The 20,743-nt window shown below is 46.8% G+C and overlaps 1 long non-coding RNA gene across 6 annotated transcripts in view; it reads left to right on the top strand.

Moving 5' to 3' along the window:
- LOC310903429 overlaps positions 1–20,743 on the top strand; it is a 334,064-nt gene that overhangs the window by 228,956 nt on the left and 84,365 nt on the right. For all 6 annotated transcript variants that reach the window (XR_014587518.1, XR_014587519.1, XR_014587520.1 and 3 more), the window contains one exon: positions 11,710–11,775. This is a non-coding gene — a long non-coding RNA (uncharacterized lncRNA). The remainder of the gene's footprint in view (positions 1–11,709; positions 11,776–20,743) is intronic.

Raw genomic sequence — 20,743 nt, forward strand, 5'->3', positions numbered from 1 at the left:
GCCCATTAATGTCGACTTTCCAAATCCAAAGAATGATTTCCTCTTGGGTCCATATAATAATGTGGTGCAGAATGCTTTCCTCTGAAGGAAGCAACAGGGCTTTATTGAATATATGGAAAAGAATTGGTTCTCTGGCTTGTTACTTAACAACTGATCCTTACTGTCAACATTCGTGATGAGTAAACCTCGTGAAATAGTACAGCTAAGGGCTTAATCTGGTGCCACTGTGACTTGTGGAGATGTGCTGGAGATGAAGTGACCGTTCTGGGGACCAGGCAGGCAGGAGGAGCGTGCAGGCACCCTGTGTCCTGGTCGCTTTGCCAGAAGTGCACTGTGGTGCTCTTAAATATCAAGGGATTTGCTTAGAGATCCTGTACTGCTCTTGCCATCAGCGGAGCTTGGGAGAGGGGCACGAAGGAAACGTGGTGAAAACAAAGCCATGAAACAAGTGCTAAATGTGCCATTTCCTGCAGGAGCTGTTCAGAAATCCTTATGAGAAATCCTCCCTTTTGCATCCCACTGTTTGGAGTCTGGATTTGGGAGGGTGAGAAAAGGCTCTTTATTGGTAACACTTTGATTCCCCTGATCCCTGGGATTTCTTCCAGCTAAATGCTGATGTGAGCTGCCTCAGAGCCTGTTCCCGTAGGAATGTCGGTCTGTAGCAGATCCAGCCGTCGGCCACATAGGGCCAACTTGTTATCTCAGCCCTGACCTCGATGTGAAGCCTTGCCCGGACAGCAGTGCCATATCCCCTCAGATGCAGCTGGTCTCCTGCCCTTCAGCATCCTCCAGAGATGTCCCCAGGACTGTCCCCATGTAACGGACAGCAGTGGCTTGGACTTGCTCTGGTACACAGTCATGCTGGGCGTCCTCACAAGTCTCAGACATAAAACGGTAATAAAAACCTGTGATATTTTTGTCATCCACAGGGGTTATGAAAGCAGTCAAGTTTTCCTTCAGTGTGGGCTGCACTGGGGCTTCAACTGATCTTTTTCCCTCCTTCCTTTCATTTTTCTTCCTTTCTGGGAAAAAAATGGGTGTGAAATTCTGTTCCCCTCTCCTCGAATCTAACAGCAATTTTTTCCATTAATCTCAGTGGGGTCATACAGGTATTTGTGTGTGTTTCCATCAGCTAGTACCCAAGTGTAACAGCTGAGCTGGTCTGAAAAAAAGGGATTTTCATATAGAGGAAAGAAGAATGCAGCTCTGCTGGAAAAGCTCTGGTTTGGCAGTGGCTGGAAAAGGTTGTTCTGGGACTGATTTAAAGAGCACTGGGTAATCTTATGCAGATTCCCCCAGGGCAGCCATAAGTTAAGTGATGAAAATGTGTGCATGTTTTACACAGCTCCGCTCTGGGACTGGGGGAGAGGCAGCAGTGCTGGAACAATACGCAGAGCCCCACGCGGACAGTGTCGCTGCCGAGGGGATGGGGTGCTCCCCGTGGGAGCAGCGACAAGCAGGGTGAAGCATCTGTGCCATGGAGCTGGGCACGCGTAGCGCTTTTGGAGTGGTTTTGCTGTGAAGTGCATTGCTAACACCATCCTAATGCCCCGGAGAGCATCTCTCCAAAGGGGAGGTGCAGTCCCCATCCGGCTTCTTGCATGAGTCCGGCTGCCCTGAGCTGCCTCGTGGTGCTGGGCAGGGACCTACGTGGTGTTTGGGGACTGGGCAGGAAAAGCAATGGTTCTTCGGGCTCATCTTCAGGGACAGCTGCTGTGGGGTACCCCTCTGTGCCAGCCCTCGCTGCCCTCGTGCTGGTTCAGGGAGCTGCACGGAAGGGTGCAATGCTTCACCCAGAGCCATCCACGATCCTGTTGGGAAGGCTGCAGGGCTTGTGTAGGGCTGCAGGGCTTGTGTAGGGCCTGGGGGTGGTCAGTGCCAGGGAGAATGACTTCCACTCTACACGTGTTTCTAATTTACATAATTTGCATATTAATTTGCAGTGCATACACTGAGAAGGGGCGAGGGCTTGGAAGAGTTGGAGGCTGCTTGTTTGCCATGTTTGATGTGGCTGCCTCTTCGTGCTGGAGTCTTGCGTGTGTGTGACATAAGTGGTCTTAAAAATGCAAGGGGTTGGGTGGGAGGAAGAGAAGAATGGAAACTGCAAGTCTTTTACTAAGCTAGACACCATAATAACCCTGGCAATTAACTATGGGAAAGCTCCAGAGCTGGATTTTTTTATGCCATGCATTTGTTTTCTGTGTAACTGAGAGACCTTCCCACTTGCTGCACAGGAGCTGTGCCCAAGGGGACTTGGCTATAATGAGATCCAGAGCAGGGTGTCTCTTCTGGGGTATCTGTGTGTTTTGTCCATAAAACTTGCACCCCACCCCCCGAGATAAATGTGAAAAATTGGAAAGTGAACTCCAGAGGCTTCTCTGATGAATGGGCCTTTTGTTCTAAAAGCAGTGTCACCCGAAATGGGGAGACTTGAAGCAAGAGTTCAAGTCGCTAATGAAGAAAGGCCGCTGTGATTGTTCAGGGGGCAAAGCACTACAATGCGGCAGTCCCTGCTCAGGGAGCAGCAAAATAAGGATGGCCACGCAGGCAAGCCTTCAGGTATGTGTCAGAATCTGGGTGTTACCATGCTGTACGTCGCTGCTGCGTCGGAGGGAAGGTGGGCTGCTGAATCCCAGCATGTCCTGGGGGCTGGCTGTTGCTGAAGCAGTCCCAGGTTGCCTAAGATCCCTCTGAAGGTGCTGGGATATGGGACTGCAACCCTGCTTCAGTGTAGTCCCAAACTGGGTTTATCCTCTGGAAGAATTTCCTTACAATTGGTTAATTCTCTGTCAGAGGAAGGCAGGTTTATGGCATGCCTTCACTCTGCAGTGCGCGCAGTGCTAATGAGTTTGAGTAGTTAATCAATGTAGTGTGAGTCCTTGCTTAAAAAAAAAAAAAGTCCATCAAGCCATACAATATCTGCTTACTCTTTGCAGAATGTTTTCTATTCCACCCGTCTAAACACCGAGTAGTATTTTAAACAGATGTAGGCCATCAGTTTCTATAAACATCGTAATTGTTTGGCACCGCCAGCGCTTACATTTAAGGATGCAGTTTGCAGGGATACACACAGACACCAGGCACACACTTTCTGCTGTGCACAGAAACTCAGTTTATGTTCCGTTAGAGGCCCGTAACTCTCCTCCTGTAAAACTTGCTTTAGCTTCGAGCCTGGCACCAAACGAGGGCTGTTATCCTCGCAGCTTTATACGGCTTCGTGCTGCACGCTCGGCCATTTTAGCAGCCTCGACAGGAGGATGTGGTTTGGATCCCACCCCAATAGCTCTTAGCTCTCATTGCCCTGCTGCAAAGTAGATGCAACGTTGCTGGCACCTTGAGCTTCTCAGTCTATCAGGAGAAAGTAATATAACTGGCCCCAGAGCTCGGCTCGGCCACCTTCCCACAACTTTCTGTGAGCTCGTCCTGTCGGACCCATGGGTGATGGTGGAGCTGGTGTTTGCATTGCCATCCCCCGAAAGCAGAGGAGGTGTGGTCCTCGCGTCGGACCGCTCAACCTCTTGTAAAAATGATGAATTGAGCCGGAGAGAGGGAGGTGAAAGGAAGGGATGGATAATATTCACGCTAATAAATCTAGTGCTGCAATTAACATCGCCTTTAAAAATATGTGTATTATCAGCACAAATGGAAATCCAGACAAGAGCAGCGGCCAAGTGCTGCTCTGTGTTTATAATCAAACAGGATGGACTCGGCATTAGCTGGGACTGCTGGCCAAGCCCGGGGTTCTCCTGGACCGGGGTGAGCAGCTCTTGCTATGCAATCTTTCATCTTCAGCTCATGCTCAGCTCAGTTGCTCTTACTCCGTGTTAGCCTGTAACGTGGTGGCGGGGTGATTGCTCTCATCTCTGGATCTTATTGCAGTTGCTTTTGTCATCAGTGATTCCTTCCGTTAGCCCTAGCTGGGCAGGTCAAAACTGGACAGCTTTTTTGGACTTGGGGCAGCGAGTGGCCCAACGATGTCAATGAATTCAGGGCTTCCTTGTTCCCGTCCCGAGAGCAGCCCCATGTGCGTTCCCCTCCTGTTATGAAATAGTAAGTGGCAACAATAAAAAGAGACCTCGCTGATAGCATATGTTCAACTCACAGGCCCATTGCTTAATATACTTTGGCTGCAGACTCCAGCTGAGAAACCAGATTGTTAAAGCATCGTGAGTGTGGATAGATGTACGGTCAGGGTATTGCATAATTTTTGCCTCAGTGAGACACAGAGAAAACTGTGAATATCACCACAGGCCATGAAAATGACTGCTTCTCCCCTCTCTGATCTTCTGGAGTGAGAGTCTCTGGGCTTTTAGGTTGCTTTTCTATCCAGTATCAGTTCTTGGTCAGTTCGAGAAAGATGTGGCCAGATTTTGAAGCACAGATGAGGCATTTCCCACTGGGACTGAGATACAAGGGGCAGAGTACCAGAGGAGTGCTCATCTCATCTACCTTCAGGTGTCTGCTTAAAGCTTCTGACTTCGGTGCCTGGCTTACACAGTTCATCGCCCAACAGCTCCTCCATACAGTGGGGAGGTCACACTGTAAGACCCTTCCCTGCACGCGAGGTTAATTCCTGCTCTGAACTGCTCCCTGGAAGAACAATCTCTCTACTGAGACTGTGAAGAGATCAGAGGAAGATCAGCCACCTGTTTAGTTGCTTATGCAACGTGATTAAAGTTTGTCTGGGGGCGAAGGAAGAGAATATTTGCCCCAGTGGCAAAGGTTTCTAGGGTAACTTATAGGCGCCTCCGTGGTGTAAGGGACGGGTCCCTGCAGCAGCAAAAAGGAGCCATTTTTCCCAGAAAGCACTGAACTTCTCCCAGAAGAAAGCTTCCAAGTGTATACAAGGAAACTTAACGCTGGAGCAAAAGGTTGGAGTTAATGGAAGTGGTTGTGGTTGTGGTTGCTCAGTGGTCAAAACAGCTTGCTCGTCCATCTATGCACAAGGGTCCTATTCTAGGAATTCCTGCTCGTGTCACTAGGAATTCAGCCCGAAACAGACTCCCTGGGTCGGAGGGGAACAGGGAGCATGGCTCAGGACACAAAAATGCACCAAACTTGGCCTCAGACACCTCTTGCACTCTGTGACCAGGGCAGAATCTGATGTCAAGCTTTCCCCAGGAGTCGCTCTCCTAAATGGAAAGGAGCCCAAAGTGATTACACGTTGCTTGTTCAAGCATGACTGGCTCTTACTGCAAGCGAACTGGTTGGGGAGGTCTGCTCTTGGAACACAGACTGCCTCCCGCATGCTGATTTTCCTCTGGAGGACAGGCATTTCTCAATCAGGGCTGAGCTAATAGCTCTTTCCAAACTCAGGGTTAAAGGAGGCATCCACTCTAGCACTGTCTCCATCTGCACAGTGGTCAGAAGCTCAGCAGCAGATGCTCTGCCACTCTGCCGTCCCTTCCCTTTCAACCAGGGATGGTGGCTGAAACCTCTCAGAAGGTGTGGGACTTTATTCAGTCCCTGCCTCTGGCAGGAGGTCCATGGAGAAATATCTTTCTTGGGTAACTCTGCTTTGACCGTGACCCCAGCACACTTCTGGTTCTTGGTCAAACAAGTGTAAGGACCATCCTGCCCTGTATCTTGACAGTTACGTGACCATTTTAAAATAAAGAAAACTAAATTAATACCTCCCTTCTGGTCTCTCTTGAAGGTAATATTCATCTTGTTTATGTGTCTGTGCCCTGATCTGTTATTCTGACTGGATTTGCTCAATTCTACTAAGGAGAAGAGCCCATCACCCGGAGCAGCGGTGACCCCTGGTCCCAGCATCCTCAGAGCTTGAGAAAATCCACATTGGGATCTGAATCACGAGACTTGGCCTCTGCCAAACTGTAAGCTGAGGCCCAAACATCAATAGCAGTTGTTTAAGAAAGGCTTATTCCGAGATAGGGTTTAGCAACGCTTGAGCGTGTTTCCATCCTGGTAGACAGGGACCAGAGCACACCTCCCAGCTGTTGCTCCTCGGCATGGTCCCAGATCCTTGCGAGCCAACTGCTGACCCCGTTCCAGCCTGCCTGGTGGCAGCTGTGCACAGGCAGAGCAAGTGAGCGAGTTTGGAGCCGTGCTGGAGTCATCTGCAGACCCCGCTTCCCACCATCCTACAGCAAAATGCTGCCTCTTCCCTGCTGCCAAAGATTTTGCCAATGGCCATGCAAAAATCCAGTTCTGGAAGCAATCCCCTCCGGACCCTGATATTTCCACCAAAAAAAAGGAAAAAGCAAACAAAGCAGCAGAAGCAGCTACTTGTGTGCCTCTCAGGCTTGCAAAGTCCCTTGCCCGGCAGCTGCAAGAGGCACGCCTGGGGAAGAATGGCCTCTTTTCAGTCCTTGGCACTTTGTTGCATGCACATGGGGCAGCAGCAAAGCCCTTCTGTTCAGTGCAGGCCCTCGATCCATTACGTTTTCACCATTCCCAGTAACCCAAGATCCAACAAGGGGTCCTTTTACCTCTTTTGGGACTGAGTTCGAGCAGGGCTGGGCAAAGTCTTCCTTGTTGAATGGGAGGAGGAAAGGTGTTGATGCGAGTGCCTGGGCGCTGGTGGGCATCTCAAGTCTGCAGGGAAGTCACTGAGCAGTCAAGTTAATTATTTTTAATGAACTGGGCCAAAGCTGATTGTGTTATTTTGTAACATATTAGTTTGGAAAGCAGTGAAAATATTTGGCATCCCTCCCCAGCCATCACAGGGACCTCTTTGTGCTTTCCTTTTCCCCACTTTTCTCTCATGTGCATAGCTGGCTCCCACATCTCCACTTGCTGACGCTGATTGATTGCATTAATATCACTGTAAATATTACATAATCTCCACTTACAATGCTAGAAAGAACCGATGAGTTTTCTGTTGCCAAGGGCTTTCAGGCTGGAAAATAATAATAAAAATAATTCAGAAAAAAATAAAATCTTTATTTTGTTCCCCCCACCCTGCTTATTTATTTATTTATTTATTTATTTATGTATTTATTTATTTAATGCCGTTGGCCCTTTTGGTTGCAGACCAAGAAAAGACCGAAACTTTGTGGCTGTTGCTTCAATGGGGCAGTGAAAAAGAGGTGGGAAAAGACAATCCAGGTGTTGTGGTAATGGGGAGAGGGAGTAGTAAAGGATGTCAGAGCAGTTATAGAGAAAAAGAAGGCTTCAAAAAATGAGGTTCGAGTCAGTTAAGGAGGATGTGGATGTGCAGGGAGGTCTACACCCCATTCAGGATTTAAAAGCCTTGGTTTTGCTTTCCTGCAGCAGTGGCAGCTCTCTGGGAGTCTCTCGGATGCTGCCCTGGGCTGGGGAAGCTGCAGTGCTGCAGGGAGGGACGGAGCAGGGGGGCCCTGCAGGACGATCCTCCCCACCGCCCCGCGCAGCTCCTCCTCCTCCAGCACCAGCCCAGGGTCGTTTGACCTCCTCCATGTAGCACATCCTCCATCCCGGCCTGACCCTCCTTCACGCCAGTCCTGTTTCTCTTCTCTGTCTCCCCGCCGCAGACAACTGCGTATCGGGTTGCGTTTTGAGGCGGGCGGGCTGTTTTCAGCCTCCATAGAAAATCCATTTATCATATCAGCCTTACATTAGCCAAAGTACAGGAGATAAAAATTATCTTGGAAATCTAAACATAGATTCTAATCTAAGGTACGGCAGCATCTGGTTCCCATTACTTTTTTCTTTTTTTTTTTTTTTTTATACTTGCAAGATTTGAACCGCATTACTCCTGCGGTGAGATATTTCTGAGAGCGGAGGGCTGCGCTTCCCAGAACTGTGAGTCCCGCTGCTGATGGCTGCTCCTCTCCTAGGGCTCATCTGTGTGGGAATTGCTGATCGCTCTGCCTGCAGTGCTGGGGAAGCGTGTGTCCTGCTCCCAGGCAGGGTCTCCGGGCAGCAGGCTGGGCTGGGTCAGGGTTACGCTGACTTCAGCGCTATCACCACTGCAGCTGGGTGAAAGAGGTCTGCTCGGGGACCTTTTCGTGGAGAAGTTTGCCGTGCCAGGCTTCGCCGGTCCGAGCTGGCTGGGGAGGAGCAGTGGTGTGGATGCTTGGACACAAAGCCGTGACTTCAGGCTCCCCTCTGCCAGCTGGGCTCCTCCTGAGCTGTGTGCTGGGGGTGATGAACTCCCTGCAGGGTGCTGCCAGGAGTGACCCAAACCTACCCATTCTTCTATCCTCAAGGGCTAAATCCTGCACAGCTTAGCCACAGGGCAAGCTGCTTGACCTGAAGCAGCACAGCCAGCCTTGCCAGCACCCCACAACTGGCTTCATGGCTTGAGAAGCCTGAAGGTACAAGTCAGGTGGCTATGTTGCAGGGACATCCATGTACCAGGTTGGGGTCCCGAGGCCACTAACAGAGCTTATCTGCTCTGACCAGCCACACCTGAGACCTTCAATGGACCCCGCTTGATCTCAGAGCTTGTCTGTCCACCCTGCCTGAGCTACATTGCAGGATCACCTGCCCCTTGCCCTGTTCCTGAGCTGTTGCTTTTTTTTTTTTTCTTTTTTTTTTTCTGGATTTTCTTTAGGGAGCAGCCCCGCTCTTGCTTCTCTCAGGTGCCAGCAAGCTTTCTGTTATTTGCAGCACATTGGGCACAGCGGAGGGGATGAGCTGCTGTGAACTCAGCCTTGCCCTGCTGCTTGGAGACAAGTATGCAGCTCTGCAAACTACTGTTTGCCTCTTGAGACAAATTATGGCATACTGCAATAGCTGAGGAATAGCATAAGAGGAGTATGCAATGAATCACAATGCATATGCACACGAGGGGAAAAGTTCAACCTTCTGTTTGCCATTATCTGACTCTTGAAAGCTGAACTGTTCGATTCTTGCATTTTCCTAGCAGTTGATTTCTGTGGCATTTCCTAAGTCTGTCTGTCTCGGGGCAAGCGAAAGAAAGTGCATCACCCCTCAAAACCCTGCAGTTGTGCTGGCTTGCAACTAAAAATCAAATCAAACTGAAATAGGGTGAGAGAGCGGCGATGTTGTGTAATGTGTAACTCTGAATTGCTGTTATGCGTTCAGGCAGCTGAGTGCATTTCTCCAGCTCACCCAGCTGGAGTGCCCCCGAAGCCCACCACCACGGCACAGCCTCCTGCTGGGGAGGAGGTGGGAACAGGCACGGGAACCTGGGGAAGTGCTGTGGGGTTATAAAACTCACGTTTCAATTAGCAGCGGAGATATCGAGTCATTTTTTTCTGATTGCAGCAACTGGAGTGGGTTTTCTCTGATAGAGACGGGGAAAGTAGAGCGAGAACCTCTCCATTAAGTGACTCAAAGTTGACTTTGCCTCTCAAGGTACCTGCTTTTCCCCAGTAATGATAATGAGACCATGTGCTGACTAATCTCCTAAATTAGCTCCCTGAGGGTGTATGAATTTGGGTTTTTCAGGGCAGTCTGAAATCCCATCAAACTGCTATTGCCAATACAGGAAATTTAGTCTTTAATTAATTTCATTGTCAGTATGTGTAATTAGTTCTAAAGAACTGTGTTACCCAGGACTAGATACGACTAGGGGATCTGTTAGCCTTTGCTCAATACATCAGATTTTGTCAAACCTCCAAACTGCATAGTGGATACTTGTCCTTCTTCAAGCAAATGTTTAACATGCAAAGAGCAGGCCAGGAGGTTTTCAGTCATCTCTTAATCATCTACTCTGTTTCACATGAGAGGGGGTTTTTCTGGGGGAAAAAAAATAGTATCTCCTTAATCTAGGGGAAAAATTAGATCCAGAATAATGAGGAAACAGAAGCTGAACACATTTAGAGTGGTGACAAGACATGGGTTTTCAAGAATGACGCTAATTACACATTGAAAGCCATTAGCTCGGTGGCTGGAGGAGTCTACATTCCTTCCTTCCTCCTCTCAGCTGCCAAAACTCTTCTGGAGAGCATGGGCAGAGGCGGTGCGGGAGGTCAGCGCTGCCTCCGCTCCTGCAGCTGGGAGATGGCGGTGTGGTGACGCTCCAGGCGCCCTGGGGCGTTAACTCTGAAGCCTAAGGATGGCTATCTCCACTCCAGAGGTGCTTCAGGGCCAATTCCTTGGGCAGCAACATGTGCTTTTGCTGGGATTGGGAGCAGTGGGAATACAGCCACCCTGTTTCACCCCTATTCTCCTTCCTGAGCCACCTCACTCTGCCCTAGACCTGCTTGTGTGAGCTGCTTTTGTCGCAGCACTGTGTACGTCCTATAGAAGCACGTGTGGTTTGTACGCCTAAAACTGCAAGCTGCGTTGTGTAGCAATGTAAGTAGCTAAATGAACCATTTCGCTTGCATCTGACATGACAAATGAACCTGACAAAAATATGATGACCTTTTCAGTGTTTATAGAGATCTGATTTTTCTGGATATTCTCCTGGAAAAAAAAAAAAAAAAGGCTTAATTTCACAGTAATATTTGCTTTCTTACTGTGTACTCAAAGTGGCTGTGCAATTACCAAGCGTAGGAAACTGTTTGTGCCACTTCTTCTCTTTTTATTAAAAAAACAGCTTTGACTTTCTGAACTGGCTGCGTGGAACAGGGAAAGGTCACTCCGAAGAACCGGGGCAGAAACCATGGTGTGGATGCTAATGTGGCATGAACCGTTTGGGATCAGTGTTTTTGGGTAGGATTTTGCACTGTACCCGGTACAACAGAGCCTGGACCTCAAAGTGCGCCCAAAACACGGTGGGTGAGGACTGCCTGCAGGGGTTAATTTTGCCCATCCGTGCACTGGAGGAAATAGTGCAGCACTCTTCCTGTATCCACCCCCTTGGGAGCGGGAGGAGGATTTAGGTCAAAGTACAGAGGACCGTGTTACCGGCATTAGCACTTATTAACCAGTTTGATTCTATTAAGGGAAACCTACAGTGAATAATGAGAACCAAGTCGGCCCTTTCCACAAGTGCTTTAACAGCTGGTGGCCTGAGAGCTGTTTTGATGAAATAAATCACCCCAATGGAAAATTCTCTGAAGCCGCAGCCTGTGGAAAGTTGACCAGATCTTTACTGGCAATATTTAGGGATGCTCTAAACAATGAGACAGTTGTTTTTCTGTTCCTTTGTGTATCATGCCTGGAAAAACATGATACCCCTGATCTGGCCTGCCCTTTAATACTTGGGAGGTAGGGCACTGTTAAACCTGATGGCAGAACCCCTGGAGGGGCTTCTATACTTGTAAAGATTTTAACGTATGCAATTATTAGCAGGATTGTTTTGTCCTCAGTTGGAGATGGTGGGGCTGGCTGCAGACGAGCAGGGTTGGAAGGATTTTTTCTCCTGGCGAGCATCCTTTACAGTGCTGCACCTGCTGTGAATTTCTAAGGAAAAAAAAAAAAAGAAAAAAGAAAAAAAGTTGTTGTTGCAATGCGTGCTGCTGCTGTAAAACCTGTGAAAAGTAAATACAGAGGTAGGCGCATTGCAGGGTGTCTGTAAGGTGTCAGCTCTCTCCCCATGCATGCATGGCAGCATATCCTCCTGGAGCCATCTGGCCTCTGGATGGCATTGCAGCGAGGCAAATCCAGCCTTTACAGCTGCTAGCTCTGCTTCAGCTCCGGTCTAGGTGGAGATGTGCTGGGAAGAGCATCATGTGGGTGGGATTCCTGCAATGTCTTATGTCTTAGCGTGAACTTCATAGCTCATTGAATTTGGAGGAGGGATGGTTTTTGCCTACACATGGAATATGTGTTCTCTTCATGTCCAGGCTATGTTAGGCTTACCTTGTACCATTTAATTAATTAATTAATTAATTTATTTATTTTCAGATGAGGCCGAGTCTGTATGAGTTTTACAACAGACAGCGAGACCTGAAGTGGCTGGCTCAAGTACAGGTACGTGTAGATAACTGAGCAGACAGCCGAGTTCCTTTTCACCTCTTCACCCTGACCTCTTCCTTTTCACCTCTGGCTGCAACTGCTTCCTCAGCAGTCTGCGTGGGGGAAAACAAAACCTACAGAGCAGAAATGAAGAGAAAAGTGCAATCAAATGCTGGCTCAGCAAAAAAAAAAAAAAAGATTTCATTTTCACGTACCACTCTTGGGAAGGTCTTCAGTTCAGCCTGCGAGACTAGTTGTCCTTTCAGCATGGGATGGGCAAAAAAATAATCTCGTCTAAGCTTCTCTCAGCTTAGAAATGTCCATGTAGCAGGTTACTGAGCAGCAATAAATTGGGTTAAGGGCGTACCGAAGAGGAGGCTCTTCCTGGCTGGTTGTCGGTGGTGGCAATTTCTGAGCTAGGTTTGGCCCTCCACAAACACCTGCACGCTGCAGAGGAGCTTAGCGTCAGTGTTAAGCGGTGAGGAAGTAAAATAGAAGCAACCTGTCAAATTCTGTTTATTGAGGTCTTTCTCTTTAATTGGGTGTTTGTGGAAGTGGAAGCGGTGGTTTACATACTGCGGAGGACATCAAACCGACAGGAAAGTGCACAGGTGGCTGGTTGAGCTCTCTTGGGTTGCCCTCCATGAAAAATCCTCTGCTGTCCTCCCTGTTGCTGGCACCAATGTTCCTACCAGGGCTTTACATGGAGCTCAGATAGCAGGGAGTGTCACCAGTCCCCAGATATCCACTTGCTTGTCCTGTTCAAATTAAAACCTAATTACCTCCTGAGGTTTTGTTACTGGCACCTTTTTGTAGTCAGCACTTTGCATCTGTTTTCTGCAGCCTTTCCATACCCTGTTGTCTTGGCCTCTCCCATTCACCCCGATGTCCCACTTACCCCTTTCAGTGAGACAAAGGATCGGTCATGTTTATACATTGTCAAATTCAGCTCTCCTCCTGTTCCCTTTCTCATGGGCAACCCAGAAAAGCCGTTACTGAGATCAATTCCACATTATGGAGCTCGACCAGGAAAATAAGTTTTTGCAGTCAGAAAGTCCTCACAGTTTACAGGGAAAAAAAATAGATTGAGCCCAGCATGTAATGCAGTAACTGTGGGCTGTGAGAGAAAAGATGTAATTGTTGTCTGTGCTAAACAGAAATCTAAACAGGATCACAAGTAATTAGCTATTTAATAGGTGACTAAAGTAAATACTGCAATTAAAAAGCCTATTAAAAATAATATTAAAAAAGAAACCTCACAAGAAATGTAGCTTTGTCCCAGATTGCCTGTCAACAAAATCAACAAACCGTTAAAAAAAAAAATTGTCCATGCATGCCCAAATCAGTAAAACACATAATAATTACTTGGCACATTTTATCTTCAAAGCCCTCTGCAAACACTAAGTAATTAATCCTCCCAACACCTCTCTGCGGTATGCGCAGCAGGCACTGGTGAAAAGCGAGCCTGTGTTGCAGCCAGGTATAAATACCTTGTTGTGGGGCACATTCCTCACAGAGGAAATGCCACTCGAAAGTCAACAACGGGGAGCAGAGCATGCTTATCACTTCAATGGCACTCCTTGTAAGCCCCGACTGCCTTTGTTTTAGGGAGGGGGAAATAAAAGCCCCCATGCCAGGGCTGGTGGAGGTGGCAGAAGGCTGCTCTTGGTTTCTCCGCCAGCCTCCGTGATGGTGGAGATGGTGATGCCCTGTCATTTTATGCAACTTTCTTGCCTCCAAAACTGAATTTGAAGGTGTCATCTGAGGTCAGGTTCATCTAAAACCTGAGTCTGAAACCACTTGTCAACATGAGCTTCAAGTCAGTTACGTTGAAGTTAATTAATTTCAGTGTAATTGTTCCAAGGCAGAGGGATGAGGGAGCACCCCTTCCTTCACGGTGCCTGCTGTGGCTCCACCAGCAGCCTGGGGAGGATGGATAAGATGCAGATGTTACGGTGTCCTGAGCCCAGTTCTACGCTCTCAGCCAGACAGGAGACAAGTGGCTTTCTGCTGGGATCCTTCCTTCTGTTGCTCCATAGGATGTCTTTTGCCATGAAACCAAAAGGTGGGGAAAAAAAAAAAAAAAAGAGGTAGATCAGAGCCAAGTAGCACGTGGGGGAACGAGAAGCAAGAATGCAACAGTGGGGCATGGAAAACTCACGTTGACATCAAACCATGTCATAAACACTTCCAAGCCTGAGCTCTGGGAGTGCCAGGAGAAATAAAATACCTTACAGAGAGAAATCAAAGATGATACCCTCAGACCCCATCCATCCCCCGTTGAACGCAGCAAAGGGCTGTGTGGAGTTTGGCAGGTGCTGCGTGGAGCAAAGCAGGAATGACTAATCCCACCCTGGCTGCCTTTAAGAGACCTTTTTGCAGCAATGGCTAATTGGGCCGAGCATTTATACTCTTGGCCAAAAATAAACTTTCCCACAAAGAAGGCTGAGCTACAAACGGAAAACTACCTGCGCTGAGGTTAATTTTGGTGTGTGAGGGAAGGCACTTTGTGCAAAATGAAAGGCTGTATTCAAGAAAGGGCTTGTTTTCCCTTTGATCAGAGGGGCACCTGCACCGCAAGGAGGCAAATGGAGGGTTGTTGCTTTGCAGCCAGCAGAGAAGAGCATTTTCACCCAAACAGATTTTTGTAGTTCCCTTTGCAGGTGTGTGTGGAAGACTAACATCACTGTGCTTCTGGCACGGATTAGTAAGGGTTGAATGACACCGAAACGTGGCTCCTCTGGGGAGGGAGAGGTTGAGCTTTGTGAGCTGGTCCCCGGTCCTGCTGCAAGGAGCTGCTGCGTGACGCTGGGTCACCCCTCTGCCAGCCCACGGATCACCTCCTCCTTCTGCCACAGATGCCAGCAAAGCTGTGACCTGCCTAAAACAGCTACTAGCTCCTCCTTGTCTCAGACTCTGCCATAATCCTAATTCCTTGGTAGGATTTGGGCCCGTATTGTCTACATCCATTTTCCTGTTGTTCTTATGTGATGTCTCCTGTGGAGCACAGAATTTCTCTGTCTTCATCTCCTCCCCACAGTGCACAAGGAAGGTCCCATCCTTTTTTTTTTTTTTCTTCCAGACTCCCTTGCTTCTTGGCTCAGATGAGCCCTGTGTCTGTCTCTATGCCCCAGCCCAATTTGCTTTGCCTACTGGCCAATTGCTTGGGGAGATCGCTCTCCTTGGGGATGCTCATCAGTGTTATTAGCCAGGTTGTTTCTGTATGGATTTTCCATTTGTCTAGGAATTAAAATGACAACAGAGAAGACGGAATTCAGAATCTCAAACAGATTTAATAACACGTGAAACGTTTCCCAAACCATCACATCATCCAGGCATAAGTCACACAGTGTTTTTCATGTGCGCACAAGCCCTATCTTAAATCCAGAGTAAATTGCCAAGTTATTTCCCCATAGGACATGCTCCGTGACGTACATCAGCTGGATCATCAGGATAGTCTGACCCTGCAAAAGAGGATTTAAACGCATGCTGAGGTTTAAACAAGGAACCTAGGCACGTACTTTAAGACTATGTGCTATCCTGATTTACAAATTAGACTCCTAACTCTGATGATGACCATGGTGTGGAGCTGGTCTCTATCCTAAGATGTACTCATTTGTCTGTTTGCAGTTTTCCAGCAAATGTCACCTTCCTGCTTCTCTCGTTGGTGCAGTTAGGATTTCAGACTTGGCTGAAAGAGGCGTATGCGTGTTTGTATTGGGTGACTCTTCTTTGAAGGCCGATTTGATAGCACCAGGTGGAAAAACTCCTATTAACACTGAACAAAGCCCAAACCATTATTTCAGCAAATGTGTGTTTGATTAATATAGAATACTCACTTATTTTTGCTGTTCCAAAATAATGCTGTATTTGGAGGGGATTTCCTTTTGTTATTTTTCAGTGAGTCTGTTTCACGAGAGTATGTGCTTTGCCTCACCAGTTTCTTCTGAAAGAACATCTAGGGCAAAAAAAAAAAGTGCAAAATGATCATTTGAGATCCATCTTTTCTGGAAGGCAATGGGCTGTTCATCATCCATCTAGGAGCCGCTGGCTGGCAGCCCAGACCCCAGCATGCCCGGAGGAAAGGGCATCCAAAACGGGCCACGTCTCTAAAAGCAAAACCATACATGCAGAAGTGAGCACAGGTGAAGAATTGGAAATGACACCTACTAGCAGAGCAGAGAAATGCAGCGGGCAGCGTGGAAGTTAGGGGATGGGATGCATGAGCTGTGCCCATGCTGGCCCTGGGTGCGGTGATGTGAGAACATCTCCGTGTCCTACACCTGCGTGCTGTGGTCCTTGGAGGTGCCTCCTGCAGGGGTCTTCTGGGGTTTGGGGGCAGCCTCAGCTCCTTGCACAGCACCACGGGACGGACACGTGGGACGTGGTGGATGCAGCCTTCCCTGATGCACGTCTGAAACCTCTGGGCCAGAGTGCCCTGAGCACCTGGACCAGCATGTCAGGACTTCTTAGCATCATCCAGGGCTTGACCTAATTTCTGCATCTCCTGTTAAATGTTGAAAACTAGCTTTTTTAGTATTTTAGCATCTCTGCTTTACCTGCTTTCCACGCTCACAGCATGGCCTTGATATGTACAGTACAAAGAGTCAGCCTAGTCTGCATATAACTCAACCTTTATTAGATTACATGCTGCAGTAACCCATTAACCCCCTTTTTTCTATTACTGAGTAATATAAGTAATATTACTTATATTACTTATAAAAGCCTTCTTTAATAATTACTACGTGTTCTAGCACCTCAATGCCACAGGCATCAGCAACCAACCTTGTGTTCCTTAACATTTTTCTGAGCAAATGTCCCAAGCGCAGTACTTTCTCTTCTGCTTTTTTAGGGAGCAGGAGGCAGCGTTCCCAGCCTCCGCACGTGACATTCCCCTGCCTCCCTCCCTGTTTATCCTGCAGGGTCTCTCGGATCAGACCCGCTGCCATCCATCATCCGTTCAGAGATACAGATTTCACTAATGGCCACAGTGTAAATATTTGCAGTAAACAGTTTTAACAGCTGACTTTTAGTAGCCACTGTGCATATAGAATTGCATAAACAGGAAGAACAATTATAGTGATGGAAAAATTGGCACAGGAAGAGGGGAGAATAAGATATTAAATGTTGAATTCCTAGAGGAAGGTAGGAATTATAACCTCTGTAATAATTAATTGGTGATGAGCCTTCTCTTCTGAAGACCCACATTGCAGGCATGAAATGAACATATAGAATTATTTCATCCTACCAAATAATATATAGTGCTGAAATTCACATTATGTTACTTTTTTGACCCAAGTGATTAGCCAGGATGTGGGGTCTCATGGCTTGTTTCCACTAGAAGTAGAAATTAATGATGGTCTCAAGTATTTCTTTAACACAATCCTGTTTATTTCAAAGACTGTACAAAATCCTTGTTCCCTGAACTCATTAGGAATTAAATAGCAGGAGGCAGTTTCCTTGGGCAGTGGTCCAAGCCCCCTTTTCCAGCCAGCACTCAACCCAAAAAGCTCACTTCATCAGTCTCATTTCAAGGTCACGCTTCATGTGCTTCTTTAGTTATCCTTGACTTTTTCAGCTGCCTTTTCTCTTTGCTACTGTGATATATCTCATGATGTTTTTCCTACTTTTTTTCCCTCCTTTCCCCAAACCTCCTTCCCCTTCCCTCCTTTCTCCCCACCCCCCTGCAGGAATTTATTCATTTCTTTAAAGAAAATTTAAATCCCTGCCCTTAGCACCTGGGTAGCTCATGCTACATGCTGTAGGCAGTAGCTTCTACTGCTTTAGAGGACTAATTCTCCCCCAACCCTCAAAAAAAATAACTATTTTTTTTCCATTTATTACTAACAAAAGTAGCTATTAGGTATTCAAGCTTCAGTGAAGCATCTCCTTCTGCCTCTGGAGATACAATGGCTTTGTTTCTTCAGTCATTGTCGCTTGATCTTCCCAGATGCTTGTGGTTCTTATTACTATTTTTTTTTTTACTTTTTTTTCTTATTCTTCTCCTTGTATCCTCAAGAATCTTTCTGAGGGAAAGGCAGAATTTGTTCTGGTCTTTTCGACAGGCTTCGCCCCTGAATGGGGTTTTGTTTCTGCTTTCCACTTGAGCTGGTAAATCCTTGTCACAATGTAAAACAAAACGATGAAAAATTCCTGTGTGCGCTTTATCTGTAGGCAGACATGCTTGCACACACACACTTTGGACCTCAGCAGTGAGATGTGTTAGCTCTTATTCCACCCCCCTTGCCAGAGTAACTCTTCCTCTGTGTATGTTTATTTAACAAATCGGTGCTAAAAGCAGTATAATGCGATAACAGAATTATTCAATATTCTGGTCAAAATCTAGGCTCCATATAATTTTTATTATTATTTGTGGTGGTGTTCCTTCCTTTTAAATTTAGGTGGGCATAGCCAGTGGGGTATTTACAAGGCTAATTTCAGCTATTCAAAGATTTTCAACAGGTTTTTAAAGGGATGACCTACAAACTAGAACTGAGAGTGAGGCTTAAGCTCGGGTTTATACATCCCAAGTGCCAAGATTGCTCAGATATAAACTCTGTATTCCCTTTCTTGGATCTGCTTTATTCTGCAGAAAGGTAGGAGGAGGAAGGTTATTTGACTTGGAGCTAGGCAGACGTCTGACAAAATAATGTCAGTAAATTAAGACAGATGAAAAGTGGGGACAGAGAGGGAGAGAAAAGTGAATTTCTTTTCCTCTTCTGGAAAATCCAAACAGTCCAATATCTGCTGCAGCCCAGGTGGCATTCATTTCCCCTGTTTAACTAATTGGGGAGACTGGGATTTTTGTTTTATTTAATTTATTTTCTTTTTACAATTTTCTTGAAGTTTTCTTTTTCGTCTATATTTTGATTTTCTTTGGAACCACATGTCTTCCTGCTATATGGAAAAGAATCAGTAAGCCATCACTTCCACTTCCTAAAACACTTTTATTGCTGATTTTTTTTTAATGGATTTTTTTTAAACCTGCTGTTGTCTTAAAAAACTTGTGAAATGAAAAGAGTAGTAAAAGAATTAAGAATTCTTCTAATAACACGGTGGGAAAGACGTAGCCCACCATGGCTGGGACACAAGAGAAAATCAGGCCAGGTCCTCCTCGGAGGACCAGTGCAGGTGACTCTCAGTTGCAGGGTAAAATTGGTATGTCCTTCTTCAAGACCAGTTTTGGCTGGGAATCCATGCACCCAGCCCCAAAGACTGATTTGGGGGTGCAAGACAAACCGACAGAGGCAAACACAGGGAATCAGTGGCTTTGGGCCATTTTATCAGCTCTCTGCACCAGGCTTGTGTTTGTGCATATGAGGAGAGGGTATTGGGACAAAACTTCTCTGATTTCCTTGGGAAAATGTTTATACAAACCTAAATGCCATGTGACATCCACACAAAGCAGCACCACAATGACACCAGCCTCCTGGATCTCATGATTTCTTGGTGTTTTGACTCCTGATCCTAGCAAAGGATAGAAGTTTTCAGCTCGTTTGGGTTCATATCCAATGGGAGACTCAAGTGCAGACAACCCCAGCCCTTAATCTTCAATTAATGCTCAGATCATTAAATAATTTCAGCCCAAGGCATGCTGCCAAGGAAAACACCATGAAGATTGTGTTATCATAAACTGATTAACAAACTGTGAAAGAGAGACTTTTCCTGCCTCAGAGGAAAGATGGAAATATCGAAGAGAGCAGGAGGGGTAATGTAATTATGAAAAATCTGAAGCTACAACGTAAATACAGGAATATACCCCCTGAGTCAGCAGTGTTCTTAAATATATATGAAATTTAAAACTCACAAAATACACCAATTAAATCACATACATGAATTGAGTGCTTAAAATTAGGCATATGCCTAAGTCCCTTGCTGAGCTTGGGGCCAGGTGAGACGCTTGTCTACATTCTGTTGACATTTTATTGTCAACAAACTTGGTCCCAAATTGTTTTTAGCTTGACATAGTTTGGGTTACTTTTGTCTCTGCTTTGGGGTTTTCCCTTCTTTGCCGTTATTCATAGCAATATACAATTTCTACTCACATCTTGAGTCTTTAAGAAAGAAAGTTAGAAAGTTTAGAGCACCAGTAGAGACTGTTGCATCGCTTGGGTTTCCATTACCCACAGCCTATATTAAAGTACATCCTTGATGCAAAAGAACAGCCAAATCCCAAGGCTGGCCCTAACGTTCGCACCTCTCTGAAGACCAGGGCTCAGTAACACACGGCTTCGCAGAGATCCTCAGCACATGCTTGTGCACATGTATGTAACCTCTCTGGTATGCAGCTGAACGGAGACATTTAGCGCGCCACTCACTCGTTTTACAGCTGGTTAATGATGCTAATTTTGCCTGCACCTGTTCACTCAAAGGGCTTATTTAAATGAAGTGGCCTAATCCATGCAAGGAAATGAGGGGCTGGGTCTGTGGCTGATGCTAATCCACCAGTGCCCCTGAGCATCACCTTGGGTTCACAGGGAGAGCCTCTCTTCTCCCAGGGTTAAACATCAGCACTATACATTTTTGCATTGGTATTCCATAAGCTGAGGATTTGAGGGAAATCACTTAAAGAAAAGACGTTTTTACGCATCAGAGGTATTAAGAGCAAAGCTCTGTAGGTAACCTCTGCCAGGTAACCTGCATCCGTCCTTCATGACGATGGAATCTGAAAGCCATGTTCCCAGCAGGCTGGCCAGGGGACTGCTGACTTCAGCAAGTCCCTCTGCACCTTGCTACGGCCTTTGTGCCCGTCATTACCCCCTGCAGTACGTCATGGGGTGAGATTGTGACCCACACTGCTGTGTCATCCCTCCCCCCCACACCCAAAAAAAAAAAAAAAAAGGCTAAGACTGGCTAAAATTAGCAGAGCTAATATTGCACCCTTGGTGCACTATGTAGAGTGCAAACCAAACAAGCAAAAAAAGCAAGGTGAGAAGATGTGTAACAGGGAAGAAAAACATTTATGCCTTGATAACTAATTGTA

The sequence above is a fragment of the Anser anser genome (assembly GCF_964211835.1).
Source record: "Anser anser genome assembly, chromosome: 8".
In the NCBI taxonomy this organism is placed as follows: Eukaryota; Metazoa; Chordata; class Aves; order Anseriformes; family Anatidae; genus Anser; species Anser anser.